This window comes from Rana temporaria, chromosome 5, assembly GCF_905171775.1.
Source record: "Rana temporaria chromosome 5, aRanTem1.1, whole genome shotgun sequence".
Classification (NCBI taxonomy): domain Eukaryota; kingdom Metazoa; phylum Chordata; class Amphibia; order Anura; family Ranidae; genus Rana; species Rana temporaria.
In genome coordinates this window covers 40,756,412-40,773,891 of record NC_053493.1, presented here as the reverse complement: position 1 = coordinate 40,773,891, position 17,480 = coordinate 40,756,412, and the positions used below count along the sequence as shown (strand labels likewise).

The following is a 17,480-nucleotide window of genomic DNA, read 5'->3' as shown; positions in this document are numbered from 1 at the left end:
TACTGTCCAAGTCACATGATTCTTTGAGACTGGGGAGTGCACAGACTCCTGGAAAGTTACACCCACTACATTCCCAGGAGTCTGTGCGGTGTAGGTTAGGAAGCTTAAGCACCTAGGTGCAGGAAGTGGGAAGATTAACTATTCTGCCTAGCAACAACACTTTGAAGGCATCTAAAAAAAAATGTTTTTTTCTTAAAGGACTAATGAATTTTTTTTTAAAACTACTGATGTAATGTTATATTTATGGGTGGAACTCCACTTTAAATCAAAGCCAAAACTTTTTTTTTGTTTTGGATAGAGCAGAGAATGGGTTTTGCCTGTTATTACCAGGTAGGGTGCCCAACGTGTCCCGCAATTGACATGTCTGTCCTGGGTCCCGGCACCTTCATTCTGGGACAATAGGGTCCCCCTACTAACTAATAACTACATTTCCGGAACTGGTTGCTAGGGCCAGCGCTGCCTGGCATCTTGCAACCAGTCACAATTTACTCTCAGACAGGGAGACCTGGAGTGAGGCCTGCGCCTAGTGCAGCACTGCTGTCCCCATCCACCTCGTAGGGTGACCACATTACCAAACTACCATTTAGGGACACCCTCCCTTCACTAAAAATCAGCTTGTGCTGTAAATGAATCACAGCACAGTGATTGGACACAAGAGGCGGGATTTATGATTTCTCCAATCACAAGCAGGGGGGCGGGGATTGTGCTCCTCCAGGCATTCCCAGCCACCATAAGTACTGTCAGTGAGTAAAACTGTGATGTGGCAGCCTTTTTTTGGGGGCATCAGATTGGCCCGGGGGGTGGGGGGGGGGGGTGGCTGTGTCAGTTTCATTCCAGGACACTGTATTGTCCTGGAATGAAGGTGCCTGGGATTGACCTGCAAAATGCGGGACTGTCCCAGGCAATCCGGGACACATGGTCACCCTACCACCTCGGCACCTCCTCCTTCTGCGGCACCCAGCGGCAAGCAGCAGGGACTGGTGGGATCTTTACTTTCCAGATAGTGACGCCACTCCTTTCCTTCTACGCACGTGGCTCATGCAGAGGGAGTGACAGCAGCACCGCATCTGGTGCCAAGGTTATGGGTGGCAAGCGGCACTGCATCTGGTGGCAAGCGGCACATTCCCGTGACACATAACCTGCCGCCAAATTCCCCATCAACCCCGAGAATACATTCCCCCCCCTCATCTTTTTGGGGGGAAGGTGAGAGAGGGGGTGTGTCCCTGAATGGCAGTTTGGAAATGTGGTCACCCTATTACCAGGCCATTTTACAGTTTTCATTGCTGTGATACACAATATTATCAAAAGTATTGGGACACCTGTCTTTACACGCACATGAACTTTAATGCCACCCCAGTCTTATGCCGCGTACAGACGGCCGTTTTTTGTGATGAAAAAAAACTTTGTTTTTAAAAAACGTCATTAAAAATGACCGTGTGTGGGGAAAACGTCGTTTTATGTCTGCTGAAAAACGCCAAAAAAAAAATTTGAGCATCCTTCAATTTTTTATGTCGTTTTTCAAAACATCGTTTTTTGTGTCATAAAAAATCACTGTGTGTATCTAAAACAACGTTTTTAAACCCGCGCATGAAGCAAGTTATGAAGCGAGCTTCAATGGAAAAGAGTGCTGAACGTAACCGCGCTTTGCTAGAGCATTTTGAAAAAACGATGGTGTGTAGGCAACGTCGTTTTTTTAAAATGAAGTTTCAAAAACGTTGTTTTGTTTCATCACAAAAAACGACCGTCTGTACGCGGCATTAGGGTGACCACATTTCCAAACTTCCATTCAGGGACACACCCCCTCTCTCACCTTCCCCCCAAAAATATGAGGAGGGTAATGTAGTCTCGGGGTTGATGGGGAATTTGGTGGCGGGTTATTTGTCAGGTGAATGTGCCACTTGCCACCAGATGCAGTGCCACCCATAGCCTGCCACCAGATGCAGTGCTGCTGTCACTCCCTCTGCATGAGCCACGTGCGTAGAAGGAAAGGAGTGGCGTCACAATCTGGAGAGTGAAGATCACACCAGTCTCTGCTGTTTGCCGCTGGGTCCCGGAGAAGAAGGAGGTGCCAAGGTGGGTGGGGACAGCAGTGCTGCACTAGGCGCAGGCCTCGCTCCTGGTCTCACTGTCTGAGAGTAAATTGTCACTGGTTGCAAGATGCCAGGCAGCGCCGGCCCTAACAACCAGTTCCGGAAATGTAGTTATTAGTTAGTAGGGGGTGGCTGTGTCCTCTATTTCATTCCGGGACATTGTATTGTCCCAGAATAAAGGTGCCCGGGACCCAGGACAGACATGTCAATTGCGGGACAGTCCCGGGCAATCCGGGACACGTGGGCACCCTACCCAGTCTTAGTCCGTAGGGTTCAAAATTGAGTTGGCCCACCCTTTACAACTATAACAGCTTCAACTCTTCTGGGAAGGCTGTCCACAAGGTTTAGTGTGTCAATGGGAATGTTTGACCATTCTTCCAGATGAAGAAGGCCTGGCTCGCAGTCTCTTCTCAAATTCATCCCAAAGGTGTTCTATTAGGTTGAGGTCAGGACTCTGTGCAGGCCAATCAAGTTCCTCCACCCCAAACTCGCTCATCAATGTCTTCACAGGCCTTGCTTTGTGCACTGGTCCAAATCATTTGGTGGAGGGGGATTATGGTGGGGGGTTGTTTTTCAGGGTTGGGCTTGGCCCCTTAGTTCCAGTGAAGGGTGTCATTTTGGGCAATTTCATGCTCCCAACTTTGTGGAAACTTTGGGGACGGCCCCTTCCTGTTCCTGCATTAAAATACCCCCCCAACAACAATAGATTCCCCAGCAACAATAGACCCCCACTTCAACAAAATATCCCCCCAAACAACAATAGATCCTCCCAGCAACAATAGACTTCCACCAGTAACAATAGAGTAGATCCCCAAGCAGCCTACATTACCAGACTCTCAAGCAGCCAGAAACAATAGGCTCCTCCCTCAACAGTAGATCCATTCCAGCAACAACTGAGCCCCTAGCTACCTAAGATCCCCCCAACATAAATAGACCTCCCCAGTAACGATAGATCTCCCCAGCCACAGTAGACCCCCCAGCACATCCCAGCATCTCACTGCTGGAGGTGCCAGGTTTGTGTTACCCGCGGAAAAAAAAAGCCCTGTGTATTGATCTCAAGGAGGGGGGTCTGGGAGGCAGTATGGGGTGACAGGAAAAGTGAAGACTGGATTTACTCATGTTTTGACATGCATTTTTCGATAGGCCTGGTTCACACCTATGCAGTTTGCTTTTGATCCATTTCTGCTGTGCTTTTTGAGGTGTGCTTTGCATTTTCTTTTTTTGGCCAATTTGCGGTTGGGCAGTTTAAAAAATGTGAAACGTGTCAAAAACGCATCAAAACAGTGTAAAAAATGCACTAAATGCTTTTCTGCAGTGTCTCCATTAACGTTTATTGAACCAAAAAACGCAGTGTTTTTCGTTCAGAAAAGTCTCTGGGGCAGATTCATCAAGGGGATACGACGGCGGATCTCCTGATCCGCCGTCGTATCTCTGAGATCCGACGGTCAGATCTATGCGACTGATTCATAAGAATCAGTTCCGCATAGATCTCCCTTAGATCCGACTGGTGTAAGGATCTTAGGCTGCAATCTACCGCCGGCCGCTAGGTGTCGTCGCAGTTTTTTACGCGTCGGATATGCAAATGAGGAGAACCGCCAATTCAAGACCGACTTTTTCCGGCGGATAGTTACCCCTGCTATATGAGGGGTAGCTAATGTTAAGTATGGCCGTCGTTCCCGCGCCGAGATTCAAATTTTTACGTTGTTTGCGTAAGTCGATCGGGAATACGGATGGCCGGAATTTACGTAGCCGCCGAAAACATTGACGTCCTAGCGACGTCATTTGGAGCATGCGCACTGGCAAATTTCGCCGGCAACGCATGCGGAACGCGCCTGATTTAAATTGTACACTCCCCCTAGCCGCGGAATTTGAATTCCGCCGGGGGAGTTACGATCCGACGGTGCAATTTTCGAGGTAAGTGCTTGGTGAATCATGCACTTGCCTTGCAAAATTGGACCGGCGGATTGTAAATCAGATAGATTACGCGGATCTAAAGATCCGCTAATCTATCTGAATCTGCCCCAGTGACTTTTTCTAAAAACGCAGAGGCTGTAAAAAGCATAACTGTGAACGTGTCCCACAGGAAACAATTGTAAATGGACTGTGGCGCGTTTCTGCAAAAAGCAGACCTAAGGCTCGATTCACACTAGTGCGGTCTGTGCGTTATACATTTGCTCGGGCACCGCAGCCCATTCTGTTGTGCTACATAAAATGTGCAAAAAAGGTGCATGAAAGTCTTTTAACCTCAGTGCAGAGAATGCATTAGGGTAAAAAAACTTCTACTTTTCATCCACTTTAACCACTTAAAGCGGTTGTATACCCGCATATGCAATTTTTTTTTTTTTACACCTGCAAGGCAAAAGACATAATGAGCTAGTATGCACCGCATACTAGCTCATTATGAAATACTTACCTCGAAACGAGGAGAATAGAACTTACCTGGTCCACGCCGAGCAAGATGTCATCTCGACTCGGCGTGTCTTCCGGGTATCGCCGCTCCAGCGATGTGATTGGCTGGATCGGCGATGTCGTCACTCACGCGCGTGTGCGGGAGACTTCAATTCGGCAAGGTTCGGCGGCTGCCGGTCCTTTAGCCGAGGATCCCCCCTGCGCATGCGCCGCTACAATCAGCGGCGCATTACGAGGGGAATATCTCCTAAACCGTACAGGTTTAGGAGATATTCTCTATACCTACAGGTAAGCCTTATTATAGGCTTACCTGTAGGTAAAAGTAAAAAAAAAGGCTATACAACCGCTTTAAGACCCGGACCAATATGCAGGTTAAGGACCTTGCCCCTTTTTGCGATTCGGCACTGCGTGGCTTTAACTGACAATTGTGCGGTCGTGCGACGTGGCAAAATTGGCGTCTTTTTTTCCCACAAATAGAGCTTTCTTTTGGTGGTATTTGATCACCTCTGCGGTTTTTATTTTTTGCGCTATAAACAAAAATAGAGCGACAATTTTGAAAAAAATTCAATATTTTTTACTTTTTGCTATAATAAATATCCCCCAAAAAAATATAAAAAAAAAAAAAAATTCTCAGTTTAGTCCGATACGTATTCTTCTACCTATTTTTGGTAAAAAAAAAAAAAAATCGCAATAAGCGCTTATCGATTGGTTTGCGCAAAATTTATAGCGTTTACAAAATAGGGGATAGTTTTATGGCGATTTTTTTTCGTGACTGCGACATTATGACGGACACATCGGACACTTTTAACACATTTTTGGGACCATTGTTATTTTCATAGCGAAAAGTGCTATAAAAATACACTGATTACTGTGAAAATGACAATGGCAGTGAAGGGGTTAACCACTAGGGGGTTAGGTGTGCCCTAAGGGAGTGATTCTTACTGTAGGGGGGCGTGGCTGTAGGAGTGACATCACTGATCGTCGTTCCCTATATCAGGGAACAGACGATCAGTGTGACTGCCACACAGAAGAACAGGGAAGGTGTGTTTACACTCTCCTCGTTCTACAGCTCCTGTGACCGATTGCGGGACACCGGTGGCGGTCGGATCCGTGGGTCCCGCGGACGCGGTCATGGAGCTTCGGACCGGGTCGCGCGTGCGCCCCCGCGGCTGGGCACTTAAAGGCAACGTACAGGTACGTTGATGTGCCCAGCCGTGCCCTTCTGCCGACGTATATCGGCGTGAAGGGGTCCTTAAAGCGGGAGTTCACCCATTTATTAATTTTTTTTTTTTTCCCCTTAGATTCCTGCTCGTTCGGTCTAGGGGAATCGGCTATTTGTATTAAAATATGATCCGTACTTACCCGTTTTCGAGCTGCATCTTCTTCCGTCGCTTCCGGGTATGGGTCTTCGGGAGTGGGCTTTCCATCTTGTTTGACAGTTTTCGGAGAGGCTTCCGACGGTCGCATCCATCGCGTCACTCGTAGCCGAAAGAAGCCGAACGTCGGTGCGGCTCTATACTGCGCCTGCGCACCGACGTTCGGCTTCTTTCGGAAAATCGTGACGCGATGGATGCGACCGTCGGAAGCCTCTCGGAAGACTGTCAATCAAGAAGGAACGCCCGCTCCCGAAGACCCATACCCGGAAGCGACGGAGAGGATGCATCTCGTAAACGGGTAAGTACTGCACATATTTTAAAACAAATAGCCGATTCCCCTAGAGAAAACGAGCATCCATCTAAGGGGAAAAAGTGCCCTCTAAGGGTGAACCCCCGCTTTAAGTAACTTTACTATGATTTGTTGTTATTTTTGTAATGTCTTTCTAGAGTTAGAAACCTTTAACTTTGTTGCAGCACCTGGTTTGAAAAGTATACATTGTAGCAAAAGAGTATGACTGCATAGTGGGGATAAAACAACTCTCATATACACTTTTCAGCCAGGTATTTATATGTCTTCCTTGAAGAGGAACTGCAGTTTGCTCGCATAATGTGTAATAAAAACATATTTGCCATTCTGAAGCTTCCCTCCAACCACTTTGCATATTATATTATATATACTGTGATTCTGTACTTGCCAAATATGCTGCAGAAATCTCCCTCCGCTAAGTCTGGCTGCATCCATTTTAACTGTGGGCAGCTGAACCTGCTGCCTGTTCACTTCCTGGATTTACACAGACACACAGAGGCACACCTCCAGCTCTGCAGCCCCGCAGCTCTCATTGACCCTCTTATGACTCATCCCCCCTCCCTTCCTGGCAAACTCTCGCGAGAGTGAGAGAGAGAGAGCTGTGCATGATGTCAAAAGCTTAGGCCAGGGGTGTCAAACTCAATTTAGTTGAGGGCCGCATGAGCAGTGTGGTTGCCCTCAAAGGGCCGGTTGTATCTGGGTCGCAGTACGTACAGAGTGCAGGGTTTAGGATTACGTCAGGATTATGTTACCTACAGAGTTCAGCAGTGCACTATGTACAGAGAGCAGGGTTCAGGAGTGTGCTTTGTATGGAATGCAGGGATTGAGGGGTGCGCTACGTACAGAGTGCAGGGAGTGAGGGGTGCGCTACGTACAGAGTGCAGGGAGTGAGGGGTGCGATACGTACAGAGTGCAGGGAGTGAGGGGTGCGATACGTACAGAGTGCAGGGAGTGAGGGGTGCGCTATGTACAGAGTGCAGGGATTGAGGGGTGTGCTATGTACAGAGTGCAGGGATTGAAGGGTGTGCTATGTACAGAGTGCAGGGAGTGAGGGGTGTGCTATGTACAGAGTGCAGGGAGTGAGGGTGCAGGGAGTGAGGGATGCGCTACGTACAGGGTGCAGGGTTCGGGAGTGTGCTATGTACAGTGTGCAGGGAGTGCGGGGTGCGCTACGTACAGAATGCAGGGATTGAGGGATGCGCTACGTACAGAATGTAGCGATTGAGGGGTGCGATATGTACAGAGTGCAGGGAGCGAGGGGTGCGCTACGTACAGAGTGCAGGGAGTGAGGGGTGCACTACATACAGAGTTCAGGGTTCAGGAGTGTGCTATGTACAGAGTGCAGGGAGTGAGGGGTGCACTACATACAGAGTGCCGGGAGTGAGGGATGCGCTACGTACAGAGTGCAGGGATGTGCTATGTACAGAGGGCAAGGATGCGCTACATACAGAGTGCAGGGTGTGAGGGGTGCACTACATACAGAGTGTAGGGGGTGAGGGATGCGCTACGCACAGAGGGCAGGGATGCGCTACATACAGAGTGCAGGGATTGAGGGGTGCGCTACGTACAGAGTGCAGGGATTTAGGGATGCGCTATGTACAGGAAGTGAGGGGTGCACAACGTACAGAGGGCAGGGTTCAGGGGTGAGCAGTGCACAATGTGCAACATCTTACTACCACCCCTCCTCTTGGCTTCTGATCCCTGCACCCAGCACTCTGCCCCCATCCCCCACCTCTAAACACATCTTACTACACACCTTCACAGTCCTCCCCCTCCTCCTCCCCACCTTCCAAAGCAGACCTCACATCTGTACTCTCTCCTACCTGATGGCATTTACAAGAATTCTTTCATGGCCAGTACTGCTACAAGTCCTCAAAACCCCTCCTTCAAGATGCAGCCGCTGGATGCAGATTGGAACACACAGCCGCCCGAGCCATCACCTCTGCCAATACCAGGCTATGCCGATCGATGACAGCGCATGCGCTCAGCTACACACACTGGGGAGACTGAGAAGGAGAGTGGAGGAAGTGTTTACTCGGGTTGCCAAGGAGACCTGTTTGTGACAGCGGAAATCGTCTGGTGAGAACAGGAGGTGGAGGCTGGCGGCCGATGCGCGGGCCACATAACAGGGCCAGATTCGGCCCGCGGGCCTTGTGTTTGCCACCTGTGGCTTAGGCTAATGACCAGACAAGAAACAGGAAGTGGGCTGCATGAGGTATTTACTGGCAGGAAAAAAAAATGTTTTACTATCCAAAGTTAAAACAACAAGGGCAGAGGATGGAAATATGAAAAAATTACTGAAGGTCCGCTTTAAGGTCTACTTTCATTATTTTTTCTGACTGCAGATGTCATCTCCATTCATATATATTTATCACAACAGAGAAGTGTGATACCCTCCTAGTTACGCTGCTAGGTACATTCAATTGTTTGGCTCCTGCTGTAATCAGGGGAGAAATAATTGTTTGGTCTGACCTGTTCAGGGCATCACAGGCTGGGAGTTTGATTGCTTCCCCCTGCCTCTAGAAGAAGTTTCTGGAGCTTAAAGGGGTTGTAAAGGTAAAAATGTTTTCCCTAAATAGCTTCCTTTACCTTAGTGCAGTCCTCCTTCACTTACCTCATCCTTCCATTTTGCTTTTAAGGCCAGGTTCACACCTATGCGAATTGAGTGCGGCTTAAACCGCATCCAATACGCAGAACATTTCTAAATACATTGTTTTCAATGAGGCTGGTTCACATATGTGCGATGCATTCGCACTGCGCATTGCAGTAAAAACGTGTGCGGATTTTATGCCTTGCGGTGCAGGTCAGGTGCGAATTCAGGCCCATTATCTTCTATGGGTACGCAGCTGATTCGCAGATGTGTTCAGTTCTCTTCAGGAATTTCTCTCATTCAGCTCAATACACTTCTCCCCCACTCTCCTCTCACCTGGAACTTCTCCCAGGTCTCCAAATTCGCATCTAAAACGTTGCTAATCTGCTGAACACTTCTGTAATCTTTCTGCAAAGATAAGAGAGCTGAAATTCGCACTGCACAAGTGTGATTCCGGCCTTAAAGCGGGAGTTCACCCATTTATTTATTTTTTGACCTTTTTCCCTTAGCTTCATGCTCGTTTTGTCTAGGGGAATCGGCTAATTGTTTTAAAATATGAGCTGTACTTACCCGTTTACGAGATGCATCTTCTCCGTCGCTTCCGGGTATGGGTCTTCGGGACTGGGCGTTCCTTCTTGATTGACAGTCTTCCGAGAGGCTTCCGACGGTCGCATCCATCGCGTCACTAGTAGCCGAAAGAAGCCGAACGTCGGTGCGGCTCTATACTGCGCCTGCGCACCGACGTTCGGCTTCTTTCGGAAAATCGTGACGCGATGGATGCGACCGTCGGAAGCCTCTCGGAAGACTGTCAATCAAGAAGGAACGCCCAGTCCCGAAGACTCATACCCGGAAGCGACGGAGAGGATGCATCTCGTAAACGGTAAGTACGGCTCATATTTTAAAACAACTAGCCGATTCCCCTAGACAAAACGAGCATGCATCTAAGGGGAAAAAGTATATTGTAGGGGTGAACCTCCGCTTTAATGTCCTTATTTCTTCTGAGAAATCCTCACTTCCTGTTCTTCTGTCTGTAACTCCACACAGTAATGCCAGGCTTTCTCCCTGGTGTGGAGAAAGCCTCTTGAGGTGGGAGGGGGTGAGCAGGAGTGTCAGGACACTCTCTACTTTGCAGATACAGCAAAGTACAGCATTGCATGACTGCACAATTGTCATTCAAAGTGCAACAGCGCTGAAAATTGCCCTGGGCAGGAAGGGGGTGAAAGTGTCCGGTATTGAAGTGGTTAAAGTGTGACTAAAGGCAAAACTTTTTTGTTTTGTTTTGGAGAAAGTGGAGAGGGATTAGAACTCTTGACATTATTGCTGTATGTGTCTTATTAGGGAGATTCACCCTCTCTGTTTACCATTATCATTGAAAGTGAAAGTAAAAGTAAATCACACATTTCGGGCTGATACCAAAACATTAGTAGAGGGGAAATCTTTCAATGGGGACACTAGTTCTGGTGACCCCCAAGGTTTCCTCTGGCTTCCTGTTTTGGCGTTGGCACAGGAAGTAAAGACAAATCTCCCCTATGGGACACAGATGGCAAAAAAACTACCAGAGGTTAGGAGGGCTGGAGGGCTTAATTTTAAAGGTACATTTCACATGATGTGCTAGTATGCGATGCATACTAGCACATTATAACTTTGCCTTGCAGGTTAAAAAAAAAAAGCATAGCGGTTTATTACCGCTTTAAAGAATACTTTTTTTTTTAAAGCCATCCTTCCCATCTTGGTCACATGACCAAAAATCCTTAGGCTGCTTTCACACCAAAGCGTCCGCAGCATCGGTGGTAAAGCACCACTATTTTTAGTAGCGCTTTACCATTGTTTTTGCAGAGGTTTTCGGCAGCTAGCAAGTTACACCTACAGGTAAGCCTAGATTAAGGCTTACCTGTAGGTGCTTGTAATATCTACACGGTCTCGGAGATATTTGCAATTTCCCTGAGCGACGCCTTCAACGGCGCATGCGCCATCTTGAAAGGGCACGCACGGGAGTGACGTCATGCAACTCCGGCCAGTCACAGAGCCGGAGTTCGCGCCCCCCCGGAAGAAGAGGGGTGAAGAATGGATGCTCGCTGTCAGTGTGGAAGACGGTGACATTGTGGGCTTCTCCTGCAGGTAAGTGTCACATAATGGGTAGCCCATTATGCTTTACCTTCGCAGGGACACACAGAGGAAGTAAACCCCATCGGCCGAAATAGGGTTAAAACCACCCGCAAAGCGCCGCTGCAGCAACGGTACTGCCACGCTGCCCATTCATTTCAATGGGCAGGAGCAGTGTACACACCGCTCCTTCACCGCTCCAAAGATGCTGCTTGTATGAGGTTTTTTAACGTCCTGCCAGCGCATCGCCTTCACACCGAGACTGCAGAGGGGCCGTTTTTCAGGCGCTTTACAGGCACTATTTTTAGCACAAAAGTGCCAGGAAAACGCCCCAGTGTGAAAGGGGTCTTAGTATTCGGGCCATATGACCCCTGCTCAAAATTAAACGATACCTGTGCTCTGATCCCCTGATGAAGCCAATGTCTTGGCGAAACTAGTTGGGAAGACTTGACCCTCCATTCAATTACTGTAAGTACATATGCTCCTTCCAACATCTATGTATTTTAACCACTTAAGCCCCGGACCAAAATGCTGCCTAAAGACCCAAGAGGTTTTTACAGTTCGGGACTGCGTCGCTTTAACAGACAATTGCGCGGTCGTGCGACGTGGCTCCCAAACAAAATTGGCGTCTTTTTTTCCCCACAAATAGAGCTTTCTTTTGGTGGTATTTGATCACCTCTGCGGTTTTTATTTTTTGCGCTATAAACAAAAATAGAGCGACAATTTTGAAAAAAATGCATATTTTTTACTTTTTGCTATAATAAGTATCCCCCAAAAACATATATAACATTTTTTTTCCCTCAGTTTAGGCCGATACGTATTCTTCTACCTATTTTTGGTAAAAAAAATCGCAATAATCGTTTATCGGTTGGTTTGCGCAAAATTTATAGTGTTTACAAAATAGGGGATAGTTTTTTTGCATTTTTATTTATTTATTTATTTTTACTACTAATGGCGGCGATCAGCGATTTTTTTCGTGACTGCGACATTATGGCGGACACTTCGGACAATTTTGACACATTTTTGGGACCATTGTCATTTTCACAGCAAAAAATGCATTTAAATTGCATTCTTTATTGTGAAAATGACAGTTGCAGTTTGGGAGTTAAACACAGGGGGCGCTGTAACATTTAGGGATCACTGTGTATGTGTTTACTAGTGTAGGGGGGTGTGGCTGTAGGAATGACGTCATCGATCGTGTCTTCCCTATAAAAGGGATCACGCGATCGATGCGCCGACACAGTGAAGCACGGGGAAGCCGTGTTTACACACGGCTCTCCCCGTTCTTCAGCTCCGGGGAGCGATCGTGACGGAGCGGCTATAAACGAATAGCCTCGCCGTCGTCCCGGATCGCTCCTGAAGCCACGGGGACCGCCGCATGTACCGGGGGGGTCCCGATCGGACCCCCGACCCACGTCAAGCAGGGCACGTATATATACGTTGATGTGCCTGCCTGTGCCATTCTGCTGACGTATATGTACATGAGGCGGTCCTTAAGTCGTTAATATTTGCAAGATTGTTATATTTCTAAGATTGTTATATTTCTAAGATTGTTATATTTCTATGTAATAAAATTTGTATTTTTTTTTATTAAAGCGGAGCTCCGGTCAAAAAAAAAAAAAATTAAAAGTCCGCAGCTACTAACATTGTAGCTGCTGACTTTTAATAAGGACACTTACCCGTCCTAGTCGCCAGCGATGTCGGCCCCCGCCGAGGCCGATCCTCTATCCTGGCAGCTCCAGGCGCAGCCATCCATAGTAAGGGAAACATGCAGTGAAGCCGGTGCGGCTTCACTGCCCGTTTCCTACTGCGCATGCGCGAGCAGAGCGGCGCTTTGTGAATGGGCCGGTGACTTGTCCTTAAGGTTCCCCTAACGAGAAAGATCCTTCAAGGATTGCGCAGGCGCAAACTTGCCGACGGAAATCTCCGAACCTCGCCCGGTGTAGTGTCACAGTTTGCTGCCTATCCTAGAATGCTGCGGAAGTCACGTGGCGGCCAACTGCGCATGCGAGATGCGTTCCAAACGCAAGTGCAATGCGTTCCAATGGATTTTCGACAGTACACACCAGCGAACCCGGCATTCAGGGCGACGTGGATTTAGAGAAAAGTGGCCAGTCGGCCTCACGTCCACGCTTCGCTCGGACGGCTCGCTCCGCTTGCTCGGCCTCCTGGCTCTTTTTTTAACATCCTCCAATCCACGGGGATGTTAAGGAAAGAGCCTGGATGCCGACCGAGGTTTCACTGGTGTGCACTGTCGTGAACGCATTGGAACGCATCGCATTTGCGTTTGAAACGCATCGCGCATGCGCAGTTGGCCGCCACGTGACTTCCGGAGCATTCTAGGATAGGCAGCAAACTGTGACAATACACCGACATCCAGGCTCATTCTTTAACATCCCCGTGGATTGGAGGATGTTAAAAAAAGAGCCAGGAGGCCGAGCGAGCAGAGCGAGCCATCCGAGCGAAGCAAGGACGTGAGGCCGACTGGCCACTTTCCTCAAAATCCACGTCGCCCTGGATGCCGGCCGAGGTTCAGAGATTTCTGTCAGCAAGTTTGCGCCTGCGCAGTCCTTAAAGGAACTTTCTCGTTGGCCGGAACCATATTGGCAGATCAGATTGCGCCTGCACAGGAACTTTCACGTTAGCCTGAACCATATCAGCAGATCACCGGCTGCTTTCTGGGATACACACAGTTCCCAGAATGCAGCGCGCCCCATTCACAAGAAGAAACAGAGTGTAGGAGGAGGAAGAGAATCCACCGCGGTGGATGAAGAGGCAGATTCAGCACTTCCGCATAGCAACAGCTATTTAGGCTGCATTCACACCTGAGCGACAAAACGCCCGACGCCGGACGCTTCTGCCGCTGGAGGGGAGAATTCCCATTGCTGTCTATGGAGATGGTTCACATCTCATAGACGCCGAACGCCAATGTCGCCTGAAAAAAAGGGTCCGGGACTTTTTTTCAGGCGACATTGGCGTTCGCCCATTGACAGCAATGGGAAGAGTTTTTAAAAAAAATGAAAGTTTCACACTCACGGCAAAATACGCCGCGTACGCCGAACGCGGCTGTCGCTCAGGTGTGAATGCAGCCTTAGGGCAAGTAAAATTGTTATTTATTTTTTTCATTTTATTTTTTATTTTATTTATTTTTTGCCTTATCCAACAAGGACATATCAGCCACTTCATCCACATAGGTCATATACTGTAGGTACATATTTCCCTTTTTTTTTAAGTTTTTATACGGCCACATTTACTGTACACCTGTGATTACAGCCAGCAGCAAATTCCTGTGGCAGGAAATAATGAAAACTTTATTTTTTTTTTTGTTTCTTTTAACGGTAATTCCATGTTTTCATTGCACATGATACCGTTCCTAAGAAAAAGCCATAAAGCCGCATTCCAAATGTGTCCAAAATAAATGCAAATTGGCCTGTGATGCCTTTGACAAATGTCTTGTGGGAAATCATAATGCATGCTGGGACTGGGGGCCCAAGTTTTTTTTTCTCTTTGTAAACACTTTTAACTGAAACGCATGGGGAATGTGTTGGAAAAAGATGGCGATTCAAAGGCATCTGATGCGTTTTATATAACACACATGCCTTTCCATACATTGCTTACTATGGGATGCATGTGTTTTAAATAATAGTTAAAGCAGTAGTAAATGTGGAGAACCCCCCCCCCCCCCCCAAAGCTCTCCCTGCAAGGTAAAGGCATAATGTGCTAGCATCAGTGGCAACTTGTCCTTAGAGGGCGCACAGGAGCCGCCTCCCCTATCCATGCTGCTGGCCCCCTGATCTACATAACGCCGGACCATGAGTTCCAATGCGGGGGGCAGGGCTGTCTTTTTTAACAGAGAGTCTTAATGAGAGGGCACACCTGGGCACTGCCCAGGGGCCCTAGCTGCGTGGGGGGCCCCTGCACTTTCCCCAAAGCAGCTGGTCCTTGAGCCCATGCTGCGCCGTAATTGGGGGCCCCATGATGGCACCGAGAGTGATACACACAAAGGGGAGGCAGTCTGCCACCTACCTACTTGATGTCTGTTCACCTGCACTGTCATCATTGTAGGGGCGCCAGAGCATTACTTTGCCCAGGGGCCCATGATGCTATTAAGACGGCCCTGGTGGGGGGGGGGGGTTTGAAACACCTGATTAGAGTCAGAGGCTCTAATAGGCTTCAAAAAAGGGTGAGCTCGGAGCGCAGAGCATTGCACTCTGAGCTCACCCAGTTGTATGACCATATCGAATGAATTTCACTATTATCACACTAAGGTTCCTCCCCGCCAATCAGGAGGCAGGTCTGTGAGACCTGTTTCCCGATTGACCAAAGCGTCAGGCGATCCTTTTGGATACCTAGCTCCAGGGCTGGACTGGGACAAAAATTTGGCCCTGGACTTCATCCAGACTGGCCCACTTTGACAGGACCCTTCCAGCAGCGGCTGGACAACTCCCGCACCCCCCGGCCACCCAAGCCCCCTCTCCCCTTCACTAGCCACTAGCCATTCTACTTTGTTAGAGTAAAACGGCTGGTACTGGTACTCTTATTGGCAGTACCAGTGGGGAAGCTAGACATTATTTCACCCGGGGCAAAGAATCAGCTTGGTGCCCCCCTTATGGGACAAGATTAGGCAGAAGTGAGAAACTCCCAGCCCATAGCTGTTGAGTCAGCTGTCTGTCCCCTCCCCCCTGCTCCTCTGGTCCTCCCCCTGATTCTTTGTTCCCCCCCCAGTTGAGCGCTGTGGGCAGGGAGAGACAGAGGAGCGGAGGGGGGGCGGCGGTCCGCTGTCACTGAAGCCGGCCCACTGAGCCATCGGCCCACCGGTAAACTCCCTGTAGTCCCAATGGCCAGTCCATCCCTGCCTAGCGGTTTGGTGGAGAAAGCCGGAGGAGCGGACACCGGAGACACAGCTGCCTGCACTCCAGAGAGGATACCACAGCTCCGCCACATGAGCGGGTAAGTGCCAGGCCAGACTGCCGGTGGGGGGATGCTGTACCACGCTGCCTGGAGGGGGGGTGTTGTTTGTTTGCTCCCCCCCCTAAAGAATAACCCACCAGCCGCCACTGGCTAGCATGCATTGCATACTAGCTCATTATGCAAGACTTACCTTGAAACGAAGCCCTCCAGCGGGGCGCTGTCACTGCTGCAGAGGCTTCCATCTTCACTCTGCCTTCCTTCCGGGCCGTTTGAATGGCCCAGCCACGATGACGTCACTCACGCATGCGCACGGGAGTCACAGCCACGGCACAGAGCTTTAAAGGAAAGACACGGGTATGCCGTTCCATCAGAGCCACCCGCTGCTGCTCACTTTTAATTTACCTTTATTATAAGGTAAAAATGACCATGGAGCATTTACTACCACTTTAAAGCAGATATAAACATGCGCTAAAGTCTCACATAATCTTTAAAGCTGAACTGCAGAAAAGTAAAAATGCTCCATTGCAGCCGGGTTGTGGCTGTTTCTGTCTATCTAGGGCAGGGGGTCTTAAACTGGCGGCCCTCCAGCTATTGCAAAACTACAAGTCCCATGAGGCATTGCAAGGCTGACAGTTACAAACATGACTCCCACAGGCAGAGGCATGATGGGACTTGTAGTTTCGCAACAGCTGGAGGGCCGTCAGTTTGTGACCCCTGATCTAGAGGAGTTTGAACAGCTCTCTTATTTACCAAATCCTCCGCGCCCACAGAGCTACAAGACTGACCCCCGCAGCTTCTTCTCCCCTATGCCATGGTGGTCTACGGTCGTCTGACATGAAGATCAATGCAGAACCCATAGCCCTGTACTGGATGTGAGGACCCCAAGGGGTGGAAACCTGGGTCTTCCCCCAGCCTGCTAGGCTAATGAAGGATTGGAAAAGTAAAAAAGCCTTTCCTGTTCCTGAGACATAAACAGGAACATAAAACCCTTGCAGTGCGGGCGCAGTCCCACCAAAAGGGAGGACTTCTATTTTTCTTTGGAGTTGGATATTAACATTTTATGTCATTTCAATCATTTTCCATCTTTTGTAAATCAGCAGCTTTCATGGAAATAACATCTAGTGATCCGGCCGTAATGGACCTTGTTCAGGCACTTCCTGTTATAAGGTGACAACACTCTGTTCCTGTCTCCCAGCTGTGCTCCTGCGTTGTCACCATGTCACATGGTCATTTCTACACACATTACGCAGGCAGATTCCGCTGCTGTCACCATTAGGAAACCCACCCTAGGAAATGCCATGATGTCTGGAGAGTATGCAGACAGAAAGTACCTCCAACGGGGCTATGGGGATCAAAAGCAGAATTGGATAAAAATAGGTGAAAATTATATAAAAAAAAAAAAAGGGGAAAATCATTTGTGAAAAGAGGCAGGAGATGAGAAACTGAAAAGGATGAAGAGGTGAAAACAAGAATATTGATTTAAAATAAAAGGCAATCATTTATGATATGCAGTGAAATGTCATTTAATAGGGCTTACACCCACTTTTAACATTGTTTACTATAGCATGCATTTGTCAACATTCACAAACTACAAAAAATTAGACCCTTTAAGTAATTCAATAGCCCATTTTTTCTCATCTGGGCAGCTGGGCACCCTGTAACACTCTGCCTTGTGTTAGGGTCCTGGGTAATGA

At 48.5% G+C, this 17,480-nt stretch overlaps 1 protein-coding gene across 8 annotated transcripts in view; it reads right to left on the bottom strand.

Moving 5' to 3' along the window:
- ADAM22 (ADAM metallopeptidase domain 22) overlaps positions 1–17,480 on the bottom strand; it is a 390,621-nt gene that overhangs the window by 371,284 nt on the left and 1,857 nt on the right. The gene's annotated exons all lie outside the window — the stretch shown is intronic.